The sequence below is a fragment of the Hydra viridissima genome, unplaced genomic scaffold, assembly GCF_058129835.1.
Source record: "Hydra viridissima isolate aposymbiotic clone 2 unplaced genomic scaffold, HvirCarnegie_v1 scaffold_10, whole genome shotgun sequence".
Classification (NCBI taxonomy): domain Eukaryota; kingdom Metazoa; phylum Cnidaria; class Hydrozoa; order Anthoathecata; family Hydridae; genus Hydra; species Hydra viridissima.
The window spans coordinates 6,971,328-6,988,310 of NW_028324309.1; the positions used below are offsets into that span (position 1 = coordinate 6,971,328).

A 16,983-nucleotide genomic window follows, 5' to 3' on the forward strand; every position below is an offset into this window, starting at 1 on the left:
CAGTTTTTCGCAAATCTAAGACAAAGTTTTAATATATAAAAATAATTTCCTTAAAAATGCTTCTAAATTTTTTTTGAATAAATTCGCTATATGGGTTATCTCGGACCATAGTGCCGGTCAGTTTAGAGAAATACTTAAAAATTTAAAAATCGGACATTTTATGCTGTAAAACTTCTTGTATTATTACTTCAGTCGGGCTTAAAAAGAAGCAGTATTTAAACGAAAAAGTTTCAAACTTGCAATGAGGATTTTTATTGAAGAATACTTATTTCTTATTTCTTTGGCAAAGTATCTTGCAACAAAAACTGCGGCAAACAAATTAAACGGAAGTAAGGTGTTTATGCTCGTGTTAGACGGTATAGTTCATGATTTTGAGAAGTACACCCAAAATACACCTAATTTTGCATCAATAGCCAGAGATGGTGTGAAAGCTGAGCGTATGATACCATCATTTCCTTCAGATACATGGCCTTCTATGACGACGTTATCTACAGGTCTTTATCCAGAGTCCCATGGGATAATCAGTAATATTTTTCTTGACATTGAAATCAACAAAACATTTAAATATACAGATGATCCAGGAAATTATGATAATAATGGTCAATTTTTTAAAAAAGAACCAATATGGCTAACCAACCAAAAGCAAGGAGGTAATGTGTATATATATATATATATATATATATATATATATATATATATATATATATATATATATATATATATATATATATATATATATACTGTATATATATATATATACTGTATATATATATACTGTATATACACACACACACACACACACACACACACACACACACACACACACACACACACACACACACACAAACACAAACACAAACACATACACACACACTTCTTGATGGACATATATTATATGTTTAATCATATTCTAGTTATTAATTAACTTGCTCTTTGTGTGTACTTAGTGTTCAAAGTAGTGTATTTAGTAGTGAATAACCCAATCAATCTCAGTGCAAGAAGGATATTTTTAAATTCAAATACACTGCTTGCAGCCTGCATGACAAAATATGTTTATAATTTTTTTTGGTGGTGGTTTTAAAATTTGTTCATGAAATATTTTTTTAAAATTCGGCTTTAAAAAAAGAATACATACATACATACATGCATACAGACAGACAGACAGACAGACAGACAGACAGACAGACAAACATACATACATACATTCATGCATGCATGCATGCATGCATGCATACATTCATGCATGCATACATTCATGCATGCATACATATTATACACTTCCATTTAAAACAAAAAATTACTATAAACTACTAAAATATGTAATATAAAAAAAAACACAAGAACATTGTGTTTATTGTAAGAAAACACCAGACTTTTTTTACATCCATAACTGTTAATGAAAAATAAAGAGAGAAAATCAAAGTAATAGATCAATGAAGAGAGAGATTGAAATGAAGCAATAAAAAAAAATTTAGATTATCTTGTCCCATATTGATTACCAATCATATAAAGAAATGGGTTTTACTTTTTATTCAAGTTAGTTTGTTTATGTGAATTTAAGTAAATGGAGTTCAGTTTGTTTGCCAAATAGAACTGTGTCACATGTTTAAATACATTCAATATTTCTCACAAATATTACTTAAAATATCATTGAACTAATAAGTCAATAGTACCAATTACTACCCAAATAAAGTACCTATATGTGTAGAATATTATTGGTTTAGACCCAAAAATATATAGAGAGAGATTTTCAATGTCTTGGTGGCTTGTATTGATTGCTCTTTAAGAGAATGCTCAAGTGAGCAAAAAAATGCTAATCCAATAGTGCTAAGTCTGGTGAATAAGCAGAATGTGGTATGACCTCCCAACCTAGTTTAGTCTCCTAATTCCTGCAAACATCTAGAAATGGGTAATTGATAAATTGAGAGCTTTTGACCTAGTTTTATTGTCATTTGATGTAGATTTTCATCAAACAACTCTAATAAATCTTATAAATATACCTTTCTTGTGGTCATATATATATATATATATATATATATATATATATATATATATATATATATATATATATATATATATATATATATATATATATATATAGGGGAGAGTGGTGCACCTCGGAGGTATTTTCAAACTTTGACAAATATAAAAAAAAATACAATATGATCTGAAAAAAAATTATTTTTTTTTTACTTGATGATATTAGTTACTCTAGGATTTTTTATTAAAGATCCAGACATATTTTTTCATCCCTTTTTTTAATTTTAAAAAATTGCTTACACTACAGCCAAGGTACACCACCGGTGGTGTACCTTGGAGGTATGTATGTTGTACCTTGGAGGTATTATTGTTTTAACAAATTAAGAACTCAACATGGCAGAAATTTGATATAATGTTTACTTATAGGATAATTAGACTTCATATCAGCCTCATTTAAGGTAATATTAATCAAACTAGTTAAATTTATATAAACTGTTTATTAATTTATATAGCTATATATTATTATGAATTTAAACTAATTCAAATTTAGAAGTATTAAAAACTTACAAAAGAAATAAAGTTTATTAAGAAAAGAGTAATAACAAAAGTCTACATTAAAGTTAAGTAAATTTAAGTCTTTCACTTTGATTTAGTATTTGTCTACTCTACATTTAGGTTATCAAAGTTAATACCAAATGATAGTTTTTTTAGCTGTTGTGCTGAACCTCCTGTTATAGAGGGATGTGGTAACTGAAAGACCATGTCTGATTTGTCCAATTCATACACAGTTTTATCTTCTCTAGTAAATCTTTGTGAGTTTGTGTCCTTTTTCAAGTACTGAACTTTAAAAAATGTGTTTTTTACAGCACGTTTGCCATGAATTTGTGCCAAGATAAAAACTCAAGACTGGATTTTTTTAAAATCTGAACATTTCATAACCTCAAAGTCTATTTCTGACTGAGTAGATACTATGTCAGTTACAACATCTACATTTTCCTCTAATTATGTACTTTGCTCCGAGGTAAAGCTCAGCTTTTTTTTCAAAACAGGTTGTTTATTATGAGCTTTGCTTTTCATTTTATTGCCATCTTTTTTTTTTTCAATTTGAAGTGTTACAGGGCTGGAAGTTAAAATGCAAGACTTTTTCTTAGGACGACTTCTTCCAGTTTGTTTTTGTGGTTGAGCTTTTGGGTAAGGTAGAATAATATCAGGAGACACAATGTTAGCGTTTATCTGGTTTGCAAAAGAAGTAGGATTACAGCCTGTTACCTCAGTATTGGTTGAGGGCCCAGGTCTGCTCAAAAAGTCTTCAATATGCTTACTTTTGTTTCCAGGCTGCGGTCGATCTGTTATAGTGGATGACAAGAACTTATAATCTTTGAAAATGTTTTTATATGGTGGATGAAGGCCACTTACTAGAAAACTGTGCATAATGTTGTTTGGAGTAAAAGCTAAGGGAAAAGCTTGTCCAACAATTTCTGATACATCATATATTGTTGCTGGTTTCCCAGTATTGCCTGGTTTTAACATCCAATCCTTCATTTTACTGTTATAATATGCCTTAAATGGACCAAATACGCCTCTGTCTAAGGGTTGCATTTTGTGACTAGTGTGTGGATGAAATGTTACCAATGTAATCCCATTATATTTTGCTTGCTGGCTTGTTGGTATTGAGATATGACTTTCATGGTTGTCAAGTAAAAGAATAGAATGGTTTTCCTTGAATGAGTGTGCTTTACAAAATGTTTCATAAATCCTAGAAACAAGTCTTCATTTGACCATTGGGGCCCCTTGTAACATAAAGTCCTTAAACTTCTTACAAGGGAAAATCAACATTGGCGGCATATAGCCGCCTCCAGCATTTATTGCTCAAATCATTGTTATACTATATCTTTGTTCACCACTAGTCATTCCGCCAACCTGCTTTTGACCTTTTTTTGCTAAGATTTTGGGAGGATTATGGACAGTGCTAACACTGGTTTTGTCAACATTCCATATATTAAATGCTGTTATACCTTGATTTTGTTCAAGCCTTAGAGCTACTTCATAGTTCTGAAAAGTAAGTGCTAGATTTTCCCTATTAAAAGCAGTTGAGTGCACAAGACTTGTTGCCTCAGGCTTTCTAAGTGATAATTCTTTAGAGTATTTTTCCCGGAAGATTTCCAGCCACTCTTTTCCAGCCATCTGGTTTTTATCCCAAGATGCATCATACTTTTTTTGATTTGCTTTCCTAAATTGGTAAGCCAATTTTCGAACATCTTTCAAAGTCAGTCCATAATGAAGATCAGCAGCTTTCAAAATGTAATCAACTAGAAGTTTATCTTCTTCTACTGTAAAGACTTGCTTAAGGTTGTTGTCTTTCTTGTAACAAAATTTTTCTAAACCTGATTAAAGGAATTTGTTTCTGTGTCTTCTTAAGGTTGTTTCAGGAATTTCAAAGTCCATAGAAGCTCTGTATATAGACAGTATATTGTTCACTATAAGTTTTACAGCTCTTTCTATGTCTTCTTTTTGTATAGGTTTTCTAAAAATCCATTTTTACTTCTAGGCATTTTATTAATTTTGTATATTTTGGTTTTTCTGAAAATAAATGAAAAACATTAAAAGCAATCAAATATCAGTACATTTAATTTTTCATAAAATGGAAGGACATCATAGTTTTTAAAGCATAATTGAAAATGCTTTTATCAGTATTTAATTATTTTTAATTTCTAAGCTATTTATTAATAAGCTTATTACAAAAATAGTTATAATGTAACAAAGAAATACACAAATCATATTACACATATTATACTAAAGAAATTCTTAATTAACAAAAAAAAAAAAAAAAATAATAATAATAATAATAATAATAATAATAATAATAATAATAATAATAATAATAATAATAATAATAATAATAATAATAATAATAATAATAATAATAATGATAATAATAAACTATAGCGACATTAAAGAAATACTTTCATGACAAGCTTACTCAAAATAGTATTTACAAAATCATGCAAGTGTGTACTTTGGTGGTACCACCAAGGTATGACCAAGGTCCACACTTGCATGATTAGCTACCTCTGAGGTACACCGCTACCATAGTTTTTACAAAATTGCTACCATATATTTATAGGTTAGAAGTTAAGCAGTTTCAAACATGCATAAATGTAGCTAAAAACATGCTTTACAAACTCTGATAATCAGTTTAAGATAAAGTTTATAGCTACAGTTGTAGAAAAAAAAAAATACGCTCTAAAAAAATTACTTTTTGGTGCTGAAAACAAACTTTTATTTTTATTGCAACAATAAATGTGTTAAGCAGTGGTAAACTAACTTATTATGAGCCTTTAATGGCCAATACATGCAACTAAAATTTCAGTTTGAATTCATCTTACAAGATGTGCCTCCAAGGTACACACACCTCCAAGGTACACCACTCTCTCCTATATATATATATATATATATATATATATATATATATATATATATATATATATATATATATATATATATATATATATATATATATATATATATATATATATATATATATATATATATATACACACTCATATTTTTTAGTTTTATTTATTTATTTAGGGTTAAGCGCTGTTTATTACTTTCCTGGTTATTATGGATTTAAAGAAAAACCTAAGTACCACAATTTCCCAATTGTGTCTAGTAATGACACTATTGAAGCCTGCCAGCATGCAATTGATATGAGCATACAACATATTCAAAATGATGATAGTTTGAATTTTGTGTTAATTTGGATAGATAAACCCGACTTATCAGGCCATAAATATGGAAAAAGCTCCTTACAAGTAATTTTTTTTTTGTATTTTTTTATAATAAGTTTTAGGAGAGGGTAGCAGATCTTATATATGCATACTTTTTGCATTTTTAGTATAAAGATGCTATAGAAAGTTTGGATAGAGATGTCATTGGCTATTTGATAGAAAAACTAAAGGTTGTACCTGATATGAACCTTATTTTAACTTCAGATCATGGTTTTATTGATGTTGACTACAAAAGTAAACTACATGTCAAATATCTGGATGATTATTTACAATTAGGTTCTTATCAATCAAATGGGGCTGGCGGGTCTTGCTTTTTAAGACCTATAAATGGATTTACAATAGATGATTTGGTGAATAATCTAACATCTTTGAGAAAAAATAACTTCCGAATATATAGGTAATAGCGATCTTTTTAATTAAGTTAAGTTTCAGAGCCTGTGGTATTCAATTAATTTTGTAGTTAAAAAATTTATTAACATAATTTCATTTTCTCTAGTTTTCTTTAATATATTTAACTAATTTTTAGATTATTTTCATTTTTTGCAATTTTTTTGTTGAAATTTTAACAGGTTTGAAATTTATTCTGTCAATTTTCTTGTAACAGTTTGTTTATATCAAATTTTTAATCTGGTTTTTCTAGGAGGGATCAACCTCTTCAAGATATTCCCAAATATCTTCATTATAGGCAAAACAAAAACATTCCTTCTATAGTAATATTAGCTGACAGAGGTTGGGCTCTTGAAGAAAGAGATAACCCACCAGGCTGTTGTATTGGAAGACATGGTTATGATATTGCCTACAAAGAGATGAGCACTATATTTTATGCTCGTGGTCCTGCATTTAGAAAGGGAGTAGCTTTAAAAGTATTTGAAAGTGTCAATGTCGTACCCTTACTTGCTCATTTACTTGGAATTATACCTGAGCCTAATAATGGATCTCGCTCAGTATTTAAAGATGTACTTGAATCTTATGAAACTGCGAATCAAAAAATGCAATACACACACATTCTAATTATTGTTAGTGCATTTATCTTGACAATTTACTTTTATAGGCAAAATGCAGATTATTAATTTTGGGTTTAATTTAATTTATTGTTATTATATAAGAAATGAAGTTGTTATCTGTGTTTAACAAATAAATATGTATAATGTAAGGCATTTAAGTTAGTAAAACTTTATTTAACTTCAAAAATTATAGAATGTGAAAATTATTAATAATGAGCAATAGTATTTTAATTTTTAATACTAATTTGTACTATTTATATTAAAATGCATAGTAAGTTCCCACTCAATACTTGTCAAAGTATCAATCATTTCACCCTCTTAGTCTGCCCTAAGGCCAAAGTACTCATTTCAAAGTTGTCTTTTAAAGTTACAAGGCTTAACAAGTTCTGAGGAATTGAGCTTCTCTGGCTTTTCTTAACTTTATACTATGTTTATAATCACATTACACTTATCACCAAACTTATAAAAAACAGCGATGCAGCCTACTCAATATAATACTTCCACTGTGACCACCCTTGGCTGATGCAACCATACAATGTTATCATAGAAACACGGAAAAATAGAAAGTTATATATTGAGTACTAGTTATGTATATTATTATTAAATTTATATATATATATATATATATATATATATATATATATATATATATATGTATGTATATATATATATATGTATGTATATATATATATAGGGGAGAGTTGCCGAAATTGGAACAGCTCCTTAATTGGAACACTTAGCTTTATTTAGAAACTGGAACTTATTCTACTTTCATGAATATTTTTTCTTGTAAAGAAAATAATTTTCTTTATTTTTTGAAACTTCTAGTATTTAAACTTAAAAACTGCATGTATGTGAATAAAATTACTTTTTTTTAAAGAAAAAAATTTTTGCGATCTAATTTTATCGTTGCATTTAAACGATTACAGAAGCTTAACGATATTGAGTTTGATGATAATTTTTTTAAAATTTTAAATTTTAAGGGTTTCAAGTCTATGTGATATTAAGAGCTTATATCGTAAGTTGTTACTTGTATGTAAATATTTTGCTACAACACCATGGTCCTATGTTGCCCAGAATGGAACTTCAAAAGTTGCCGTAATTGAAACGATGTCATCTCATAACACGCTACTTGACGTCCGAATTATCAGAAAATTTCATTAGTCCGACTGTATAATATTTTTTAAAGCGAATTTCTTTTATAGACATAGTATTATTGTTAAACATTTGTTGCTTTTTTGGAATTGGTATTTAGTCTTGCTTTAAAGTATGAAATGATTTTTCTTTTATCTTTTAGTAAAAAATAAAATGTAAAAGTTTTACAAAAGTTATACATTTCTATTTAACGGATAAACTTGTAAGACAACATAAAGTATATACCCAGCATAAGTTTTTTACTGTATATAGAAGTTAATATATAAAGTTGCAAACTTTATATAGTTTATATAGATTTTGATTTATATAGTTAATGATTAACTAAACAAAAATGATGAAAAATAATGATTATATAATGAGTATATAATTAACTTAATCATATATGAATAACAAATAAATATATCAAAAAATAAGCCTGTGATAAGATTATAAAACTCTCCTTATGTATCTTCATAGTAATTTGCTTTTATTTTAGATGCAACAACCACGAAATTATGGAAAATGGAAAGTAGAAAACTTGAAAAAGGCTGTTGAAGCAATAAAACAAGGAGAAATCAGCTTAAATGAAGTCGCTTATGAATTTTGTATTCCAAAAGCAACTTTGTCAAGGCATATAAATGAAAAAAACAAAGTTGCTGTTGCAAATGTGAAATTTCATGGTCGACTTACCACCTTACCTAATGAAATTGAAACAGAACTAGCTGATCACTGTTTATTATTAGAATCGATGTACTTTGGATTAAGGATTGATGATCTTCGTCGTCTAGCATTTGATATTGCGGAAGCTAACAACATCACACATAATTTTAACAAACAAACACGAATGGCAGGAAAAAAGTGGTATTATGCATTTATGCAAAGGCACCCACAACTGTCGCTTCGTGGGCCTGAATCAACATCAATTGCACGTGCACAAGGTTTTAATAAAGAGCGAGTGCAATCTTTCTTTAATTTACTTTCAAAGTTATACATGGAAGAAAAGTTAACTCCAGACAGACTTTATAATATGGATGAAACTAGTTTATCAACAGTACAAGATGGTCAGATAAAAATTATTAGTGCAAGGGGCAAAAAACGAGTTGGAATTATGACTAGTAGTGAACGAGGAAATTCAGTAACAGCTGTAGTTTGTGTATCTGCAGCAGGATTTTATGTTACACCAATGTTAATATATAAACACAAAAGAATGAAGCCAGAAATAACAAATGGTGCACCTCCAGGAACTGTATTTAGTACTCAAGAGAAAGGATGGATGTCAAATGAAGGTTTTTTAGATTGGCTCAATCATTTCATTAAAGTTGTTAAACCTTCAAAACAATCAAAAGTTTTGTTGATACTTGATGGTCATGTTACACATTCAAAAAATTTGGCAGCGATATATCTAGCACGAAATGCTGGAGTGCGTATGGTATCACTACCTCCCCATACTACACACAGACTGCAACCATTAGACGTTGCGTTCTTTGGACCACTTGGTACATACTATGATGAAGCTATGCGAAAATGGATGCGGTCACATATATCACAACCAGTAACAACTTGGCAAGTTGCAGAATTATTTGGTGACGCATATAGTCAGGCAGCATCATTGAGAATTGCTATGAAAGGATTTCAGGCTAGTGGGTTGTGGCCTTTGGACATAAATGTATTCACTGATTCTGATTTTACAGCCTCTTCATTTACTGATGTTGGTCCTTCAAACAATCTTCAGTCATCTGAAAGTATAGATGGGATGACAAAACTATCTACAGATAAATCAAGTGAAAAAAAATTAAAATGTCATGTTTCAGTTTCAACTTTGTCTCTTTTGCCAGTGGTTTCACTTGAAGTAAAAAACAAAAAAAGAAGATTACGAACAACTCAGGCGGCTGATCTTACAAGCTCCCCATATAGACGTACTCTAGAAGTTACACCAAGAAATCAAAAGCACACACTAAATCAAATAGCTTCCAAACAAATTAAAAAATCTACAAAAAAAAAGCTCACTAAATCCAATAACTGCCAAACTATTGCAAAAACCACAGGAAGCAAAGTAGCACTTGACTCAATCACCATGGACCAAATGAAATTGAGCACATCAAATAAAATCACCATCGCCACCACAGCACACCACATATCACCACTACCATCCCAAGTGCAGAAGCTGCAAGAAAAAAAGACTTATGAATTGCGAAAAAAGGATTAAATATTTGTTGTAATTTTTATTTGTTATTATATCTTTTAAATATCTTTTATTAAAAAGCTAATCAATTAATTTTTCCTTTGAGCCATAAGTTTTATAGCTGTAATTTATTCAAATATTAGAACTGTTCTAATTAAAGAATATATGTGTTCCATTCAAGGAGACCAGTTGCCTTTATTGGAACAAAATGGTGCCTTGAAAAATCAAAGTTTATATCCAATAAGGGTGCGATCAATTGAGTCGAATCATTAATAAAAGCATAGTAGGGTTGTATATCTATATTATTTAATTCATAAATGTTTTCATAGTTAAGACATCTTTGGTTAATAAATATTTTTTCCTAAAGTGTTCCAATTAAGGCAACTCTCCCCTATATATATATATATATATATATATATATATATATATATATATATATATATATATATATATATATATATATATATATATATATCATACATGGTATGGCATAATATGTATTATATGTATTATATATATATATATATATATATATATAATATGTATTATAATATGTATTATATGTATTATATATATATATATATATATATATATATATATATATATATATATATATATATATATATATATCATACATGGTATGGCATAATATGTATTATATGTATTGTTTATGTTTTTAGGATGTTGCGCAAATGAGTTGCACAAACAGCAAGCAAGAATGCATTGTTATATTGATCGAAACTATCAACTGTTACTAGAACATGATGGTATAAGCCCTTCTACTTTAGCTCTTGCACCCAGGGTTCTTTTGAGCAACAATGGAAAGGTATGTGTAATTATTGAAAGGAGAAAAAAAATCATAATTTTTTTAAAAAAGTTATGAATACAAGTACTGATCTGTATGTATTTTTATTAAAAGACAACAGGAAGAATGTGTGTATGTTGTGTCTCAAAATATCAACAAGACAGCTAACAGCTTTTCAAGCAGAACGAATTTGTCATTTGTGTCACACAAAAACACCTTGATGAGTGTGATTCGCACATTCCTTAGGGATTTGCTAGTCCTGCAGAACTGCAACATGCATAAAAGAGGATAGAAAAGATGTGACCGGGAACATGTAAGATAGGAAAAGTTTGATTAAAAGTTTTTTAAAAATCTATAAAAAGGAGTAATAACTTTTAATAGTAATAATTTTACTGTGTACTAGTTATTTACTGAAATTATTTATGATTTATACGTGCGACATAGGAAATTTAATTTTTCTTTTATAGATTATATATATATTTATTTCTTATATAAAAAATATTTCGTCTTTATAGAAAAATATAAAATATTTTTGAATGTCTTGCAAATTTTAATTCGGAAAATAAATCGACTGGATGTGAACTGGAAGATAAGATTTTGGAAGACTATAGCGATAATACAGAACATGATCCATTCAGAGAAAAAGTATGTTAATCGCAATGGAAGAGTTTGGATAACAGCAGTAGAGGAATAGTGTGGTAAATGCGGAAGGGAAAACAATGTGAGAGAGCGAATGAAACCAACAGTAAATCCGGCTGTAAGCGATTCTGTTAATTTTTTTTTTTTTGCTTTAGAAATAAAAGAGCAGATACTTTGTGAAAGAAATCGAGAGGCCAAAGTGTCATGCGAGCAGGAGAAGTTTCTAAAAATATTGCATAATGCTGATAGGTTTTCAATAACGTACTGCCTTTTATTTTGTTACATATCGTTGTCTTAACTTGCGAAAGACGTAACTCCAAAATTTTCGAAAATTTTTTTTTTTTTGCACCATCTAGTGCATAATTTGTGTATGCGTCTATCGGCGAAAGCACTAACTCCAATTATTTAATACTAAATTTCTAGCCAAAATCGAATTTTACGATATTTTTTTGATATTTTATTGATATCTTTGATTAAATCAGTATTTTTTTTCTCCTGTAAAATTTGTTCAAATGGAGTTACGTCTTTTGCAAGTTAGCCCGAAAATATGTACTTGCAACTACAAATGTATTTTATTCTTGATATGTTTAAATGAACTTTACAAAAAATATACCTATTTTTTTCGATTCCCTTAGGTATATACATTACAGGACATGAACTGTTGGTTATTTTGAAATACGGTTTCTGATGAGTACCTGAAGACAACGAAACGTGTTTCTCAGAGATCTATGGAGTGAACTCAGAGATCTATGGAGTGGCGAACTCGAATTTTCTGTCTAAAAGCCACAATGTCTCGAGAACGATTTGAGATGATCACAAAGTTCATGAGATCTGACAATAAGAAAACACGTACTGAAAGACGTCAACACGATGACCAGTATCGCATCAATGTGCGGGCGTTAAAAACCTGACAAGTATCGCATCAATGTGCGGGCGTTAAAAACCTGACAAGTATCGCATCAATGTGTGGGCGTTAAGTCTCACTATTTTTACAATGCTGAGATCTATTTGGGAGAAAGATTGGTGGGGGTACGAGAAGAAAGACAAGGAAAACGAGTAGTGCTGAATCTTGCTAGCTGAATCACTTCATGCTAGCAAGAAAAACGTCACAACTGACCGATTCTTTACATCTGTTCCATTAACCAATGAACTTCAAGCATGGAAATTCACTCTGCTTGAAGCTCTAAACCGTAACAAACCCGTTAATTCTATCACAGTGCATTCTGAAAAAATGCAGCTAATAAGCTATATTCCTAAGATTAACAAGGCTGTTATCATGTTGTATATTCTCCACATCTCTACAGAAATGCCAGAAGAACTGTGTTAAAAGCCAATTGCAATCCTCAAATACAATAATACTAAGTTTGGTGTAAATACGGTTGACCAGCTAGCTCATGCATACACTGCACGATGAAAGCTGAAACTCGAATATAGTAACAAGGTACTTTTTTTTTCCATTTAATTTTTGAAATTTTTATTTTGTAATATATTTGTATCGTTCAACTTTTTGACAGAGGCTGCGTTGGCTAATTTTTTTTGGCCATCTTCTTGATCTTGCTGTCATGAATGCCAGCATTTCGTTCCTCTTCAATAAGCCGCAGTGGGAAGGTAATCATGGTAGATCAAAAAGAAGAAAGTTTTTACTGAAAATGAATTTGGAAATGATGGAAACTGTAATCGAACACCGAATTATTGAGCATCTGAGAGGGGCTTTTTAACCAGGCCAAGACGTGCTACTGATTTGATGTCTGTAGAATAACATCTTTGTCCCCGAGATGCTTTACCCAGAACCAGAAAGATAAGTCATCTTTATCATAACTGTGACCGATGTGTCTTTACAAGATGCACCAAATGCAGCAAGCACACTTGTGGTGAGCATTCATCGATTGTTTGTCATACTTGTATCTAATGATTTTGAGTTATCACTGGCCTGAAATATCGCTTTCTGTTTGCTTTTTTATCTAAGAAAACATAATGTGTAATTTTTGTTTCTCTTAACTAAAGAGTTATACTACTAATGAATTCTAAACAAATTGTAATAAATTTGTACCTTTAAAACACAGTTGGTCTCAAGCTGCAACATTTAAGGGCGGTGTTGAAAGTTTGTAAAGTGAGCGCGGAAATTAAGGCTTCATATTAATCATAAAAACACATAAAGATATAAAATACTGAACATTGAGAGAAAAAAGATCTTTTAATACTCTATGAATAATCATACCCTTTGGCTTTTATTAAGTTGAATTTTTACTCCACCGTTAATAAATAACGAAATAAGTGCGAATTTATTAACTGAATTTGTGTTAGTGCGAACATGACGTAATGATTAAACAAATTGAAAAGTAGAAAAAAATTAAAATTTACTTACAAAAAGAGTAAATTTTGGCTGATTTTTGGCCATTATTTTCAAACCAAAGTTAATTTTGTTTTATTACGACAGAAAATTGTACTCGAAAAAATCAAACTAATTTAGCAGGGTTTCAACGAAACGAATATGTACAAAAAGTAAACAAACGAATGTCGCGTGACTTCGTTCAGGTTTTGAGCCCAATGAGTTTTCGTTCAGCTTCAATGACTTCAATTTCAAGTTCTATAAGCTTTTTTTTAAAGTGAACTTGTATGTGGCTGTGCTAGTACTATTACACCCTTCCCTTATATTCTCCTAGAATCCTACTCTATCCCTCAGATTTCGAAAAATCACAATCAATGAGATGCTACCTATGCTCAGGTTCAAAGACATGAATTTAAATTGAAACGAAATGAAAACTAGTTTGGTATATGCTTTTAACCTCTGCCCTTCTGAGTTCTAATTTCTAAATGATGAAAAGTTGAAGCATACACTACAGTAATATTACAGAAATACAGAATATACAAAAGATATTCTACGACCGTTCATTTATTTAATGATTTAATTGCAGATTTCTAAACATCTAATTCTTTAAACATGTGAAATAAATTATTTGCATATTATCGATTATCTAATCTAAAATCATCTTAGATGGCTTCCCTAGTAAAGAAAATTTAGTTGTCCGTTTCCAGTCTTCCATTCTCATTTTTTTGTGCTAGGTCATGGCCCTGAGGAACCTAAATGATGTCTGTCTCGCCTTACCAGTTCGACAATCTTGGCTATTGGTCTTTTTTTCATTTTTGGTGAGGCGGTATTATCATCATCATCATCATCATCATCATCATCATCATCATCATCATCATCATCATCATCATCATCATTTTTATCACTGTAACGCACCTATTGCTCTTCAATGAAGCGTTACTTACAAACTGATACTTTTTCTTTTTCTGTGACATAAAAAGACATCGTTTTATCATCATAAAAAGACATCGTTTTATTAGTGTGGTTTTATATAAATCTTAGACTATCCTAGCTGTTTGTTGGATACTGTTTGTTTATCTGACAAATAAAGATGTAACAATACATAAATATATAATAATACTGACATACAGATGTGATGAGAAAAATTGTCTTCTCAGATACATAAATCATTTCATTGAGGAAAAATTCTAAATCAAAGAAAGAACCGCACCTACTTTAACAATACTTGAAGCTTTTTCTATAACTTTAAAAATATCTTTAATATACACTTGATCTCATTTTAAATGAAAAGGTCTGTAAAAAGTTTAAAACATGTCTACTATGTCCGAAATCATTCTTTTTTGTCTCCTTTTCATATTTATTATGCAAAACAATTGTAAAAAAGCTTTGTATTTTCTTTCATGTTCTTTAAAACGAAGCAGAGTGTTATATTAAAAGGTGGTTTATAATTTATCTGTTCAATATTTTCTTACATAGCTATTTTCTTTTTTTCAATTTTTGAAAACTATAAGTTTTTAGAAGATATAAATAACTTAATAACTTAAATTAAGGTAATGGTTTTAAAAGATATTTAGATTAACAAACATAACTAAAGGCTACGCACCTGTAACATAAAAACCTTGACTTTAGCTATGAAAACCGCTTTTTCATTCAGTTCAATTTGATGATGCAACTTCACAGGCGTTACTATACATTTGTATAGAGTTTTTAAAGAAGAAAAAATGTTTTTTTGAAAGATAATTTGAACGATATTTTTAGATTTTATATCATTACTACTCCTACTACTTTTTTTTTTTTTTTTTTTTTATCATTACGTTCTGATAAACTTTCATTCACATCCTGTATAGGTATGGAGCTTTCTTTTTTGTTGCAATAGTCCACCACCATTTTTTTGCGTAGGTATATATAACTACTATAAAAGGAGAGTTCTGGGACAAAACCATTTTTCATCTCCGTTTTGAATTTTTTGTATAATCGCGGGGTTGAAAATTTTCTGAGCCAAAAATGATTTTTTGTATAATCGCGGGTTGAAAAATTTTTTCTGTAATGAAAATTTCTGACGAGGGTGAGGGGTAGCGAAGATGACGATGACGATGACGGGAAAACGTTTTTTCATGACGTGTAAACACGCGTCATGAAAAAAACTTTAATTTTTGTAAAGGTGTTTAAATCTTGCGCGAAAAATTTCTTTTTTTCTTTGTTCTTGTTTTTGTTCTTGTTCTTGTTCGAGAATTGATTTGTACCTTTCAATTTCGCGCCATCCTACTCCTTTGTTCCTTAAATATTCAATGGGGTCAAGTGTTTTTATGCCTTTAATTTTTCCGTCCTCATTTCGCAAGATCCTAGTTTTTCCGTTCATTTTATTATGCCAAGAAAATTTTTTTTAAAAAAGGATTTTTGAGAATGGGGAGTTTTGTCCGAGAAGCAATCAAGATAGGATGGGTACATATTTTCCGTCTCTTTTGAAGTATAATCCATCTTTGAGTGAGCTTCCTGTGACCCAAGGTGTTAAAAACAGTCCGTCTCCTTTGTATGTGGCATTTTTCATCCCTTTTCCATTGCTTTTGAGGTAAGCAATACCATTTCCAACAATTTTTTCGATCAAAGTGGGTGCAAGAGCTCCCAATAAAGGTAAAAGAAAAGGAAGAAATCCTCCTTCTGATCTTATTCCATTTCCTAAAATTTTGTCGATCATATTGGATCCAAGAGAAGAGGCAACCCCGCCCAAAGCGGCCTTACCAAAAACTGGGACGGCTTTAGCTGCAACCCTTCCCAATAAAGGTAAAAGAGCACCAAGAAATCCTCTTTCTACTTTTGCGTTGTGTTCCAAATGAGTTTTGCTCATTTTGACTCCAACTCCTCGCTTTAGCTGCAACCCTTCCCAATAAAGGTAAAAGAGCACCAAGAAATCCTCCTTCTACTTTTGCGTTGTGTTCCAAATGAGTTTTGCTCATGGTGACTCCAACTCCTCGATTGAGAGCGTCCACAATTTTTCGATGTTGGCTTTCTGTTAAAAGTAAAACGTCGTTTCCGTGTAGATTATCTTTTGAAATACGGATGCTCGCGGGTTTTCCTTCAATGATTGATTTTTTTATTTTATCGATCTGTCCCGAGACACA

The 16,983-nt window shown here is 30.2% G+C and overlaps 1 long non-coding RNA gene and 1 pseudogene across 2 annotated transcripts; one reads left to right on the forward strand and one right to left on the reverse strand.

Annotated features, from left to right (window-relative positions):
* Positions 1 to 113: 113 nt before the first annotated feature.
* Positions 114 to 10,911, forward strand: LOC149882909 (uncharacterized; annotated as a pseudogene). The gene is made up of 6 exons (XR_016456384.1): positions 114 to 650; positions 5,572 to 5,795; positions 5,879 to 6,168; positions 6,412 to 6,787; positions 8,406 to 10,124; positions 10,772 to 10,911. The product of XR_016456384.1 is annotated as an uncharacterized LOC149882909 (transcript).
* A 2,458-nt stretch (positions 10,912 to 13,369) lies between these two features.
* Positions 13,370 to 13,972, reverse strand: LOC149882910 (uncharacterized). The gene is made up of 3 exons (XR_016456385.1): positions 13,901 to 13,972; positions 13,586 to 13,664; positions 13,370 to 13,496 (listed from the first exon to the last, which is right to left on the reverse strand). It is a non-coding gene; the product is annotated as an uncharacterized LOC149882910 (long non-coding RNA).
* Positions 13,973 to 16,983: the final 3,011 nt, after the last annotated feature.